Here is a 13,134-nt window from a genome sequence, read left to right as displayed (position 1 = left end):
GCATAGAAGGGTAGAGAAGAAGTTGCTTGTGTCATCTCCCCCATCCAATAAAGGGAGAAAAAAATCCATCATTGCCCCCTGCATGTTGTTTATTAATTTATAATGAGGAGTGCTGTGCAGCTAATGGAGATGACACAGGGATAAAACAGAGACCACATCCACTTGTGGGGGAGTTATGTTCCTATTTGAAAGATCATATTTCTCATAAAAGCAAGGTGTTGGCCAACTTGCAACTCTGATCATTACTTTTCGCTGCCAACATTCCCCCTGCAGTTTCAATGGGGAAATTGGGGTAGGAGTGACTATTGTGATAGGGTTTGGGAAGAAGGCAGGTTTCGTAGTAAGGCACTGGATTAGGACTCTGGAAATCTGGGTTTAATTCCCAGTGCTGCCACAGATTTCCTATGTGACCTAAAACAAGTCACTTTAATATCTGTGCCTCAGTTTCCCCATCTATAAAATGGGGATGATAATAATACTTTATTGATTCAAAGGGAAGTAAGGATACACACATTCCAATATGATTGTGAAGTGCTCAGATATAACAGCAATGGGAGCTTGTGATGGAGTGTATACCCCACACTGGTACTGAGGAGAGGGTTAATGGGAGCTTCAGAACTCAATTAACATTCCTTTTGATCCCTGGTGGGGTGTTAAGTAGGTCAATTAGCAGGGCCACCTCAGAAGGAGTCTGAGATTTCCTTAACAAGACAGGTTTCAGAGTAGCAGCCCTGTTAGTCACAAGTACTCCTGTTTTTTTTAACAAGACAGAAAAGCTTAGGAAGAGACCTAGCAAAGAGGAGGTGGGGGAGTTTCTGCTCTCAGAGAGAAATAAGGAGTAGAGTATTAGGGAAGACTTGTGAAGGACTGAAGTGGTTTAAGGTTGTATTTTTGTTTGGGAATTTGTTGGAGAATTCCAGGAGAGAATCCTGCTAGCTAGTCATGGCCCTGAGGGAGGGCTGAAGTCTGAAACCTCTGAAAGCCTGACTGAAATACAGGTATGTAGTGGGTCCAGGAGGGGACTGTGGGAAACAGGGCCACCTCCAGGGGTTTTGCCACCCCAAGCAGCCAAAAAAAAAAGTCACGATCTGCAGCAATTCAGCGGGAGGTCCTTCGCTCCGAGCGGGAGTGAGGGACCCTCCGGAGCGGGGCGGCACTTTCAGGTACTCGGCGGAGTTGCTGCCACAAGCACCTGCTTGATAAGCTGGTGCCTGGAGCCGGCCCTGGTGGGAAAGGCCTATTTTGCAAGCTGACAAAGGAAGAAGCCTAGGGAGGCAGCAGGAAGTGGGTCTGAATATATGTACCTTGCCTGCCTTTTTATACGATCTCCATGCTGGAACCCAGAGGAGAGGGAGGACCTTGCTTCCCCTACTAGCTACCAAGGAATATGGTGAGAAACTCCTCCTCAGAGAGAATAAGGGCTTCTGAAAGCCTTGGTATGGAAGTGTGTAAGGGATGGGGTTCAGAATTGGAGACCAAAACCTGATGTAAGGACACTGGACTTCCTATTACCCTGAAAGGGATGAAAACAAAATGTGATCTGACTGGAGGGCTGAGTTATGAGAAGAGGCAGACCACCGGAGTGACTCTTGCCAGGAGGCAATGGAGGAAGGAGACTGCAATACCACACCTGCCCATGAGGAGACAGCTGCGGTGAGTCAAGGTTTTTCCACAGGGCTATAAAAATACTAAAATACAGAGCAAGTGGAAAAGCAATTGCTACACCTACTGTGGCTTAGATATGCGCTTTGCACAATAATCTTTCTCCATCAACTTAAGGTGTCATTGTCTGTCTGCCATGTTGGTTAATTAAACACTAGGGGCTTGCTCTGTTCCTATTAACAATATAAGCTGGCATAAAAGGAAAAAAAATAAATGATTCTTTGTCACAGCTAATGTTCCAGTGGGGTCTGGTGCCCAAAATAACTGGTGAGTTTGCAGGTATCAATCCTTTTTCCAGCCCTCCCTGCAAGTGATCTTATTTTCAAAGTAGAAAATGGGACAGTAATCATTAGTGTCATTTGGGTGGGTAGTAAGGGAGTCCATGGGGGAAGTGGAAAGAGAAATGGGTGCTATCTTCTGCCCCTTCTAGAAAGAGGAAAAACTGGGACACAGTGAAGGGCAGGGTGGGAGGGAAAAAATTACTCATCCTTCTGTGAACCTTTTCACTGCTTGCTATTAGTCCCAAACTCTCCCCATTAATCTAGCTCTTATGTTGCCACCTGCTCATGTTCTTCTACCACTGTGTGTTTTTCTCACATGCACGTACAACTATTCATCAATTGACCTGTTTCTCTGCTACATTCAATGCTGTCTCGCTCTGCTCTCCAATCCAACCAATTTTCCCCCACCCAACTCAGAGGCTCTCAACCCTCCTCAACTCCCTCTAACCCACACCCCATCTCCTCAGAAACATCCCTAGTTATTGTCAACCCCAAGAATGTAAACACCATGAATCAACCCCCCAAAACTTATAAGATTATCTTCGTCATAAAAAGATTCTGATGTGTTTTTTAAAACATACTATTTGCCTTCTGAGTTTTGCACTTTTGGGGGGGGGGGGGGGATGGACCATGGGGACTAGATGATGCTTTTGTTTTTTAGAAGCTGAGGGTGTCCTGAAATCTCATGACTCAGAGAGCTGAGACTCTAAGGAAAACACACTAACGATTGCAAGATTTACAACTGTCAGTTAGCAACACTGTAACCTCCCTCCCCCCAACACACACTGCTGTCCCCTAGGCTGAGAACCCCTCCTCTTCTGATTGAACCTCTCCATAACTCAACCTCCCCCACCCTCTTAACATACTCATACCTGACACTGCCAGGCTTGGAGTGTCCTCTACCTCCCCTACATGATCCTGCAGGCTCAGAACGCTTTCCTTTCTTCTCTAACAACAAGTGGGACCAGACACAATCCTCCCCACTGTCTCCTCTTCACCACATGCTTTTGTTGCTGTATCTCAAACACAGGAGCAGAGGTAGTAAGGAGTATGCACAGACACCCCTATATGCTGCCTCTGTGGGGCTGGTCCCATCAAAACCACTTGTCCTTGCTCTTTGCCTCCCCTCTCTCTCTCTCTCTCTCTGTACTACAGAAATAACAGTGCCTCAGTGGTCGCAAAGGGTACTGAGGGCTGGCGCTGCTCCAGTCCCATCAGTAGCAGCAGATCCTATTGCATTCTGCACTACTTCAGCTTGTGATATTACTGGTGGGGTTTAGTGCCCAGAGATCTTAATGACCAGCTGCGTGTGTCTGACTTGTACTTGTGCTTAATGACTGTAGTTACAGACAGGGCCGGCTCCAGACCCCAGCGCGCCAAGCGCGTGCTTGGGGCGGCGTGCCACGGGAGGGCGGCAGGCAGCTCCGGTGGACCTCCCGCAGGCATGCCTGCGGAGGGTCCGCTAGTCCCGCGGCTCCGGTGGACCTCCCGCAGACGTGCCTGCGGAGGGTCCGCTGGTCCCATGGCTTCGGTGGAGCATCCGCAGGCGTGCTTGCGGGAGGTCCACCGGACCCGCGGGACCAGCGGACCCTCCGCAGGCACGTCTGCAGGAGGTCCACCGGAGCCGTGGGACCGGCGACTGCCAGAGCGCCCCCCATGGCGTGCCGCCCTGCTTGGGGCGGTGCAATTCCTAGAGCCGCCCCTGGTTACAGAGGGGTGTGTAGAATTGCTGACTGACAGTTGTTGGGATGAATTGGCTTTTTTGCTGGTTACACTACTGCTTTGGTTTCTAAACACCTGGCAATCTTTCTATGCTTAAATAAGAGAACAAGCATTGTTTAGTAATAGCTTTTGTGTTTTTGTTTTTGTTTTTCCTTAATCCTCTTTTAGGCTAGTTCCTCAAACTCAGGGAGGCACTATTGCATTTGGAAATTTCCAGGCTAGGTGTTAAGAACAGCTGTCAAAGGCGATAGCAGCTAGCCAGCTGGCTCAGTGGCCCCAGTACAAACAGCCAGCATGAAACTCAGTCTCACTCTGCGAAGAAGTGTAGGTAGAAAAAGGGAGAGGGATTGACCTCCCTCCCTACAAACAGGGAGGATTCATGGGCTTTGAAGCAAGCCCTGTAATGCAAACCTACTGTATGCAGTAATGCATACCTCCACAGCCCTGTAATGCAAACCTCCACAGTCAAAGCCCTGCCCTCATCCTAACCCACAAGGCCAACAAGTTAATCTAAACTGCCTTACCAGGATTTAGAGTAAATCTAGTTCTGCAAGTACATAGGTCCTACATTAATAGTTTTGGGTTGTGGGTTTTTTTTTTTTTTTTTTTTTAATATTTAAAAATTTGCCAGATGGCACCTTTCATCAGAGGATCTCCAAGAGCTCTCCAAAAATGAATGAAAAGAATCTCTACAATACCCCTGTTAGGTATCCTCTTTGTTTTCAGAGGGAGAGACTGAGGTGTGCAAATGTTAAGTAACTTGCTGGTGGTAACACAATGAATCAGTGGGAGAGTTGGGCATAGACCCCCCGACAATTACTGTCTCCTGGTCCTTTGCAGTAACTACCGCTTTCAGGGGCGGCTCTAGCAATTGTGCCACCCCAAGCAGGGCGGCACGCCGCGGGGAGCGCTCTGGCGGTCGCCAGTCCCGCGGCTCCGGTGGACCTCCTGCAGACGTGCCTGCGGAGGGTCCGCTGGTCCCGCAGCTCCGGTGGACCTCCTGCAGACGTGCCTGCGGAGGGTCCGCTGGTCCCGCAGCTCCGGTGGACCTCCCGCAGGCATGCCTGCGGCAGGTCCACCGGAGCCGCTTGCCGCCCTCCCAGCGGCATGCCGCCCCAAGCGCGCGCTTGGTGCGCTGGGGTCTAGAGCTGGCCCTGACTGCTTTAGTAAGGAAACCTTGACCTGTAATCTCTTGGGTAAGTGGCAGCCATAGCACTCAGTTTGATTTCCCTTTTATGTAACTAGGTACTGAATTGCAATTCTTCCTAAAGAATAGCATTTCATACATGTTAAACATATGCTTTATCAAGTAGGGCACAGTCATAGATATACTGCAGCTCCTCATTCAGTATGGAAAAACACATTTGCCATCATCTTTGGAACTGATGACCATAAGAAACCTAGACAAATGGCTTAGTAAGATTAAAGGGAATGGGGGCGGAAGGGAGAATTAGACACCTATAGCATCTGCCATTACACTACAGAGCAAAGCTGGTCAAACTATTAATTTCAAATAATATTCATTTCAAATATGCAATGCTTTGGTTAGTGAATCATTCTCAAACTGCATCTTATTCTTTTTCAGATTTAGTCTTTCCATAGTCTGAAATTACTCATCCGAAGTAATCAATGAACTGTTCATTTTGACTAGTTGCTATTTGGAATTGGTCATCTCTAGTCACATAGTGGTGTTTCTACTCCATGATTGGTTGACTGAGACTTTTTTAAAATAAGGAGAATGAGTCATGAATGATAGATAATGCATTATTGGTAGGGACTTTGGGAGGAATCAAGAATCATGTTGAAAAATTTCTGAAGCTTTTGGGATTTGCAAACATTTTCACAAATACTCTGCTGTCATCTGGATACTTGTGAATAACAAATCACGTGAACCCATAAATTATAGTGAACCAATTTCATTGCTTTTATATGTTAAAATAGTCACATCTGTTTACTATTCAACTAGCTGTGCTATTTACCAGGATTAAAGATGATGATGATGATCAGTATTCATTTAGGGTTAAGCTGATCAACACGGGGGCCTGGAAAACATTTCCCATTCTCACCCCATATAGTCTTATGGCTTTTTCTGAAGAATTCAGCATTGACTACCGGACACAAGATTCCATACTAGATGGACTGTTTGTTTCTTCTTGCATGGCAATTCCTATGTTCAGTGTGCCACTCCTGTCCCCCACCTTTTCTCCTTCCCTCACAAATATATACTTTGTGGCTTTGGATTGACTGTTGCTCAGCACACGCCATAAACTCAAAATGAAAATTTCTCCCAGTGCTCTGAAGATGAGCACTCTGAGTATGGGGTTCTTCTGGGCTGGCTGTGGAGTGTCCCAATGCAAACATCTGCCAGATTGGACTGTAAGGGTAGGATTTTGAGAAGTACTTATTACCACTGACTTCAGCAGGAGGAGAGTTAGATAAGTATGGAGTGCTTCTGAAAATTGCACCCTAAATGTTCAGAGTGATCCAATTCTAATGTAGCTGGGGCAAGAAAACAAACCTTAGGCCTGGTCTACACTAGGGTGGGGGGTCGAACTAAGGTACGCGACTTTCGACTTCAGCTACGCGAATAGCGTAGCTGAAGTCGAACTACCTTAGTTCGAACTTCTTACCTGTCCAGACGCCGCGGGATCGAAGTCCGCGGCTCCCCCGTCAACTCCGCCACCGCCGTTCGCGGTGGTGGAGTTCCGGAGTCGACGGGAGCGCGTTCGGAGTTCGAACTATCGTGTCTAGATTAGACGCGATAGTTCAAACTCCAAGAAGTCGAACGCTACCCGTCGACCCGGCCGTAAGTATGGACATACCCTTAGATAGCTACCTTTATTTGTATTCAATATCAGCTTGCTGCAGAGAAACACTAAGAACTGCTCTGTGCAAATGACCTATTGCCACTTAGTGGCCTCACATCTCATACCTAAAGCCAGGTGTGTTGGCTCCTCTACAACCCTCTTGAGAATCACCAGTTCATCCTAATATTTCAGTCTAGGAGGTGGCTTCTGCACTTCTAGGCAAGATCCCTGAGCCCACAATCCACAGGTCTGCCATTGCTGTTTGCTAAGTAAAACCAATGACTTAAAAATACTCTGCAAACATGCTGACACTTCCAATACATGACGTTGTTTGATAAACAACATACAAGACGTGGAGAGTGAGCAGGAGCCCTGGAAAAGGGGTGGAATGGGTGTAGCTTTTTTAGTAGGTATTTCAGTGACTCATTTTCACTGGTTCAGAAGCAATCCTTATGTAGTCCATGGGGTACTGCTTTGCTGAGAAAAGGGGAGAATAAGTTAGAAATGGTAATTTTTAGTTCTCTGAAACCTCCAACCAAAGAGTGGGTGACAGTACTGTGTGTGTATAGATATGTAACATTAATATGCATATTTATTTATATATTCACATACAGAGAAATTCAGCAGTGCCATGTGGCCTCTTTATGCCAAAAGTCCTTAATGCTTTTAAACAGCACCCCCCCCACCCCTTCCTGGGAATTCTTCCACTAGAGTAGGTGTTCTAGAGGCATGGCTGGGAGGTTTCTGTCCCAGATATTCTGCAGTGCTCCCATGACTTATCTATTTATCTAAGGTAGCCATAAGCCCCCATGAGGGGTTGTATCTAAGCACCTCAGAGCCTTCCTGTGATGTAGGGAAGCAGTGTTATGCCTGTTTTACAGATGGGTGAACTGTGGTACAGAGATGAGGGCTTGGTGCCTAGCTAAATATTCATGGACTTGAACTTGGGTCTAAGGGCTATAAGCACCGGAGTATTGTGTGTGTGCCAGTCTCTCTCTCTCTCTTTCTTTCTGGCCTAATGAATATTCAAGTATTCTATACAGAGTGGAACAGCTTCAGCAGGACAGATTGTGAGCCCTCCGAATACCCCAGAATGATTAGGGCATTCTGCCCTCAGATTGACTCTGGACTCGAGTCTCTGCTCTGAATGACGCAGAGTGGGGATCTGAACCTGGGTCTTCCACATCAGAGTTCTAACCAATGGGCTGTTAGGTATATGGATGGCAGTGGTGACTCCTCCATCTCCTCCTCCTGGTTTATTTTTTTGTGAAACATTACTAACTGGGGCTGGCATAAGCACCTAATTCCTGGAAAAGGTTTACATCCACAAATACTGAGTAGACTTGTGTGCCAAGCTCCCTTTGAGGGGTGCCACACCTCTCTCCATGGCATTTCAAAGGCCTTGTCTACACAATGCAGCAACACAGGTTTAGTGGCCTAAACACTAGACCATCCTTCATCTTCCATGGGGCTATTGCAGCGGGGGTACAAGCTAGGGAGGCCTTCAATTTTGCTTTAATTAATCTGACCCAGGAGCTCAACTCTCCTCAGCAGTTCTTCCTTTTTGCTCCTTGTGCAGGGATGAATTGAGACCTCGGTGCCTGTCACCTTAGAGAATCCATGAAAGTCCTTACAAATGGAAAACTGATACACACACAAACTACTCACTGGGATTACTTAATCCTCCACTGAGTTGCATCTACTTCTGGGGGAGAATACGACGAGCGATTAGATGCCCTAAACCATTACATTGCTGTGTGTGCTATTAAAGTAAAATGTCTCCCTAGCAAGCAAGGACAAAGAGCTCTCTGAAGCAATCCGGTCAATGGCACGAAGTGTTGTTCAAATCTAGTCCAGTTTGGTGGACCCCATTTCTGTTTAGTGGCATGTGTGCAATGAGTGGCTAGTATTGCAGTCCAGTCTCCATTAGTTTTGTGTGATATGGATGCCTGTTTACCACCAGAGCTGGTGCTAATTGCCTCTGTGTAAACAGTAGCAGCAGAATAGCCAAGGCTTCAGAAACTGAGCTCCTCTTTCTGCTCTGGAAACATTTGTTTCAGGTCACGGCTGAGGCAAACTGGCTTGGTGTGCTTTTGGGTAAGCTTATGCTCCTTCTCATTGTATTGTACCTTCCCTGTGGACAAATAGGGATTAACTCTGTGGGGATGACTATTTGGCACTATAAACCATCCCTAAATTCTCTCCAGAGTATATATATTTTTAAGGAGTCTATTATTTATTCTTCAGTGAACTCAAGATTTGGCAACATTTGCTTCCTTGTTGTGAATTTTAAAGTCTGCCCTGACAGCTTCATATACATACAAGAAAATAAGCTTGAAGTAATGCTTGCTATAGCTGAAGGCTTAAGTGCTATAGCTGTCATGTGGCCTGAATGGCATTAGATGGGTCCTTTAATGACTAATTGTCCATGGCTCTCATGCGTTGTTTGTCAATTGTAAGTAGCAGCAATAGAACTTGTCTTTGCTAGTTGTAATTAATATTGTGTAATTTAGTGTGTATGGTTTTTTAAAAGGCATAGCTCAGTTTGTTTGCACTGGAAGCCAGAGAAGGTAAGAGCTCTGTGTACATGCACCTGGGCAAACCAGGTGAGGGTACCTCCAATAAATCTCTTCAAGAAGCTGTTTTGAATATTAAGTGAGTCTAGGCAAAATACAGCCCTTAATTATTCCGTTTTAACAGAGTTCATCTGGAAAGGAACAAATTCACTCTTAAAAAGAGGTTTAAAAATATTAATCTTATCTTTGCTTGTGAGGGGAGAGGGGGAAACCTTGAAATGTTGACTGCTGGCAGATTGTATTTAAAATAAACACCCCAAACTTCTTTCAGTGGTACTAAATTCACTTAAAAGTGCTGGCTACACTTCCATGGAGAATGAAACCTAGTGTTTAACTACAGAACAGCTATAGGGAAGGCAGCAGTAGGGGAAGCTTCCCCTACATGTGAGTTGAGTGAATAATTCTCCACAAATAACATGTTGGATGAATCAAACCTTTCCCTGAGTAATATCCAAGAGCAGATCATGGCTTCCTTGAATGTACTCTATGGATCAACCTTGACCAGTTCTCTGCAAGGATTTGATACTTGCTACTCTATCTAATGTTGGTGGTTCTGATTGGTCATTTCTGCCTCTTGCTTCTGGTTCTGATTGGAACAGTTGTACCTGGGACTTTGAAATTCGCTTGGCACAAATATTTTAAATTTTAAATTTAAATTTTGAGTTTGGAATTTTTTTCCACAGGAAATAAATTTCCTGACCATTTCTAGTATTGAGGTATTTAACTGAGAACCACTCAAGCTTTGTGTCAAATTGGGCAACTAAAGTCACAGGCCACTCTTCTACATTATGACCTTAAGTACCTATTGTTCTGCATATGTGGCAGTGTTACAACCTGTATGCTCTTTGTAGAGATGGCTTGAAAAGTCTGCCCATAGTTTTGGATTCCAAACTGATTTGCTGATCGAGGGTTTTGACTCATATGTAGATAAGCATCAGCCATGAAGTTCAGATTCCAACCTAGCTGTTGATCTCAACTTCCCCCAAATTAAGGGGTACTTGGATCTAGGAGTTTATGGGCCAAGTTTTATATTTATAAATAAATAAACAAACAAAAACCTTGAAATTTTTAAACTCCAAAGGATGGAAGGATAGAGTAAAGGTTCAGAGAAGTTTATTAATTCAGATTAAAGGACTTGTTTCTCCTAGTGAATTCTGAGCAGTCAAATTCCTAATTCTGCTGTATGTCTTTTCTTCATGTGAGTGGTGTTGCAGTTTTCCTCTGCTATAACTGGAAATCCAACTACAGAGGAGATGAATGTGGGAATTGCCAGACTGGTTCAAACTCATGGTCCATCTAGTTCGGAATCCAGTTTCTGAAAGTGACCAGCAGCTGCTTCAGAGGAAGATGCAACTATCATCAGAAGAAGGTCCAAGTTAGGGAATATCCTGTCCACAGGAAAAGTTTCCAGTGAACTCCTGTTAATTAGTGGCTGGCGTATGTCTTGAACCATGAGATTTTTCTTTCAAAACTCTTTATATTTTTAATATTTACTATTCTAATTCTGTTCTACTTGATATCAACATTTAATCCTCTTTTTGAATCCTGCTAAGCACTTGGTTTAATGATATCTTGTGGCAATGAATTCCACCTGCTAATTTTGTATTGTGTGGAAACTTGGTTCTGTCACAGGGTGGAGCCCGTGACTAGCAGGAGATACCACAGTTAAACATATGAACTTTGTGTTGTGGTGGTGGATATTGGAACCCTGAGGGATCCAGTCAGGCGGCCATACCACCAAAGGGAGTGTGTTTACATTTTGAACTTTTGTTAATACCACCCTTTCAGGGGCTAGTTTATTAGACAAAGTCTTCGTGGGATTATTGAGGAGCCCAAGGGGGAAACTGAAGCAGCGGCAGCCAGCATGAGCACAGACTGGGACAATCTGGTTAGTTTCCTTTTATCTGGTTTTGAATTTCCATCTTCACTGAATATCTCCTTGTTCATGTATTATGACACAGAGTGAACTAAAGTTTCTAAGCCAAATTTTCTATGGCACCCATTATCTTGTATGTCTCCTTTCTAAACTATCTCTTCAATTTCTCTTCAGATAAAGGCACTTAGTCTGCACATCACAATAAAACATTTTGCATAGCGATGGGGGCCATTTCTCACAATACCGATCCAGAACTTCCCCAAAGCCTGGGCTCGTTCAGACGCGGTGATTTTTTTCTGTTAAACCCCAGAAGCAGAGAAAGTTGCATGCTGATTTGGTTTGCAACATTTCCAGATACTGAGAGCATCTTTGAGGGCAAAACTATTTTACCCCCAAAGTATTCTGTTTTTAGTTTATTTTCCCAATGCTATGGTTGGAAACTTTTTTTTTTTTTAAATCCCTTCCACCAGACTCCTCCCTCTCTTCTTTCACCGCTGCCCCTCCCCCCGACTCTTATCCATCTAGTTTATTCTCATAGCTAGAACAGAATTGCTCACTCTGCTGGATTCTGTTTTGTCTAATGTCCAATTTACCCTGTTTCACATTCCTCCATGTAAAGTGCATCCATTGATCCTGCTAGCACAGTACCATCTCAGTGTCTGGCCAATTGATCTAGCTGCTAGAAGCAATCAAAGGTCATGGTGCTATTTCTTCATCTCTTCCAGCTCCACTTTCCCTTGGCCTGCCAATTGAATGCATTGACCCCATACGCTTAACATACAAGCTGTTAGATCACAAAATTGCAATTCCTTGCAAAGATGTAATGCTCTGCCATGAGCCGCTACTTTGCCATAGGCTGAGCTTCTCAAGGCCACGGCAATTAGAGATGGAAAAGGTCATGCTTCTCAACATCATCCTCCGCAAGTGAAGCTTGCCTGTAGGCATAGGGATTGGCATTGTAATCCGCAATTGGTGAGCATGAGACAAGGCTGCAGAGGTTAACAGCCTAAAGGGTGGCCCCTTCCAGCAGCAGCAACACACTGTACCTCACAGGGAAAGTACAAAAGCTCAAGAGGAAATGGCTGTCTGTTTTAAGTCAGTACTGCAGGGCACAGACATGATATACATGCTCTTTACTAACATGGGTGACTGCATTGATGGGCAAATTCAGCTTAAATAATATCCTCCTCTCCACAGATGGCAAGAGAGGGCTGAGCAACTGTTTGTAGGAGCACAGCTTTCTGTCTGATGCCACCATTTAAAATGGTTCTGCTTGCAGGCAGCCCTCGGCTCCTATAAGTGTTTTGGAGATGATGGGTAAATAAGTAAGCTACAGAAAGAATTGAATACTGAAAGAAGGCATGGAAACTTTTATATGGTCTGATGCAGCTAATGACCGTGTCTAGTGCTGGCTGTTGGGTATACAGCCACTAATCTGCCTTACAGGTATTCAGCATGCAAGCTGTATAGTGACCTAAGCCATGGGCTATTTATTTACATGACTCTGCCAATGTATCAGGCACAGTGCGATAAGTGATATGTTCCAAGCAGATACTGGGTCCCTGCCCCAAGGCACAATAGATGAGGTGCAGTATAATACACATTGACTAAAGAATATTAACACCGCTCCAAATTTGCCTCTGTCTTTAAAAAAAAAAAAAAAAAAGGAGAGAGAGAGAGAGAGAAGAAGAAAACAAAGTGTATGAGATGGAATTTTAAAAAGCTTTTTTGAAAGGAGAAGCTTGAGTAACAGGCTGCTCTAGGCATATGGGGCAGCCCAAAATCTGGCACGAAGGGCCAGATCCTCAGCAGCTGGAAATGGAGGAAGTTTCTGTGACTAAATACACCCTTGTATTTACACTCTGCACACTATTGTAAGCTTCGTACAAGGTATGCCTTGTAAGGTAGCATTTGAAAACACATAATTTGTTGGTCAGTATTGTCCTGATGAAATATATATGGCAACACTGTATGTGAAGCCATAAGATTCCCCCTGTATGGTGGTGGGAACACATGTGCCAAGCCCCACAGCCCTGCCCAAACAGATGTTGGCAAACAGGTTTGGCCTAAACAAAGGAAGGAATGTGTGCTTGCCTTCATTTGTATTTCAGCAGTAAACCATTCTCAAGCGTGGGGCGGGGGGGGGGGGGGAGTTCAAACAAGTGGAGGAAAAAACAGAAGGACATATCCACATAAACTCTTTGGCTCCT

General features: G+C 44.8%; 1 protein-coding gene across 3 annotated transcripts in view; it reads left to right on the top strand.

The window, feature by feature from the left end:
* Positions 1-711: 711 nt before the first annotated feature.
* Positions 712-13,134, top strand: part of LRFN2 (leucine rich repeat and fibronectin type III domain containing 2) — a 301,315-nt gene continuing 288,892 nt past the window's right edge. For 2 of the 3 annotated variants that reach the window (XM_045008636.1, XM_045008635.1), the window contains exons 1-2: positions 712-998; positions 1,521-1,653. The gene's annotated coding sequence lies outside the window, so the exon portion shown is untranslated. Of the gene's footprint in view, positions 999-1,344; positions 1,391-1,520; positions 1,654-13,134 lie in introns of all 3 variants that reach the window. The other variant, XM_045008637.1, reaches the window with a different exon arrangement.

The sequence above is a fragment of the Mauremys mutica genome, chromosome 3 (genome assembly GCF_020497125.1).
Source record: "Mauremys mutica isolate MM-2020 ecotype Southern chromosome 3, ASM2049712v1, whole genome shotgun sequence".
NCBI lineage: Eukaryota > Metazoa > Chordata > Testudines > Geoemydidae > Mauremys > Mauremys mutica.
This window is presented reverse-complemented; position numbering and strand designations above follow the sequence as displayed.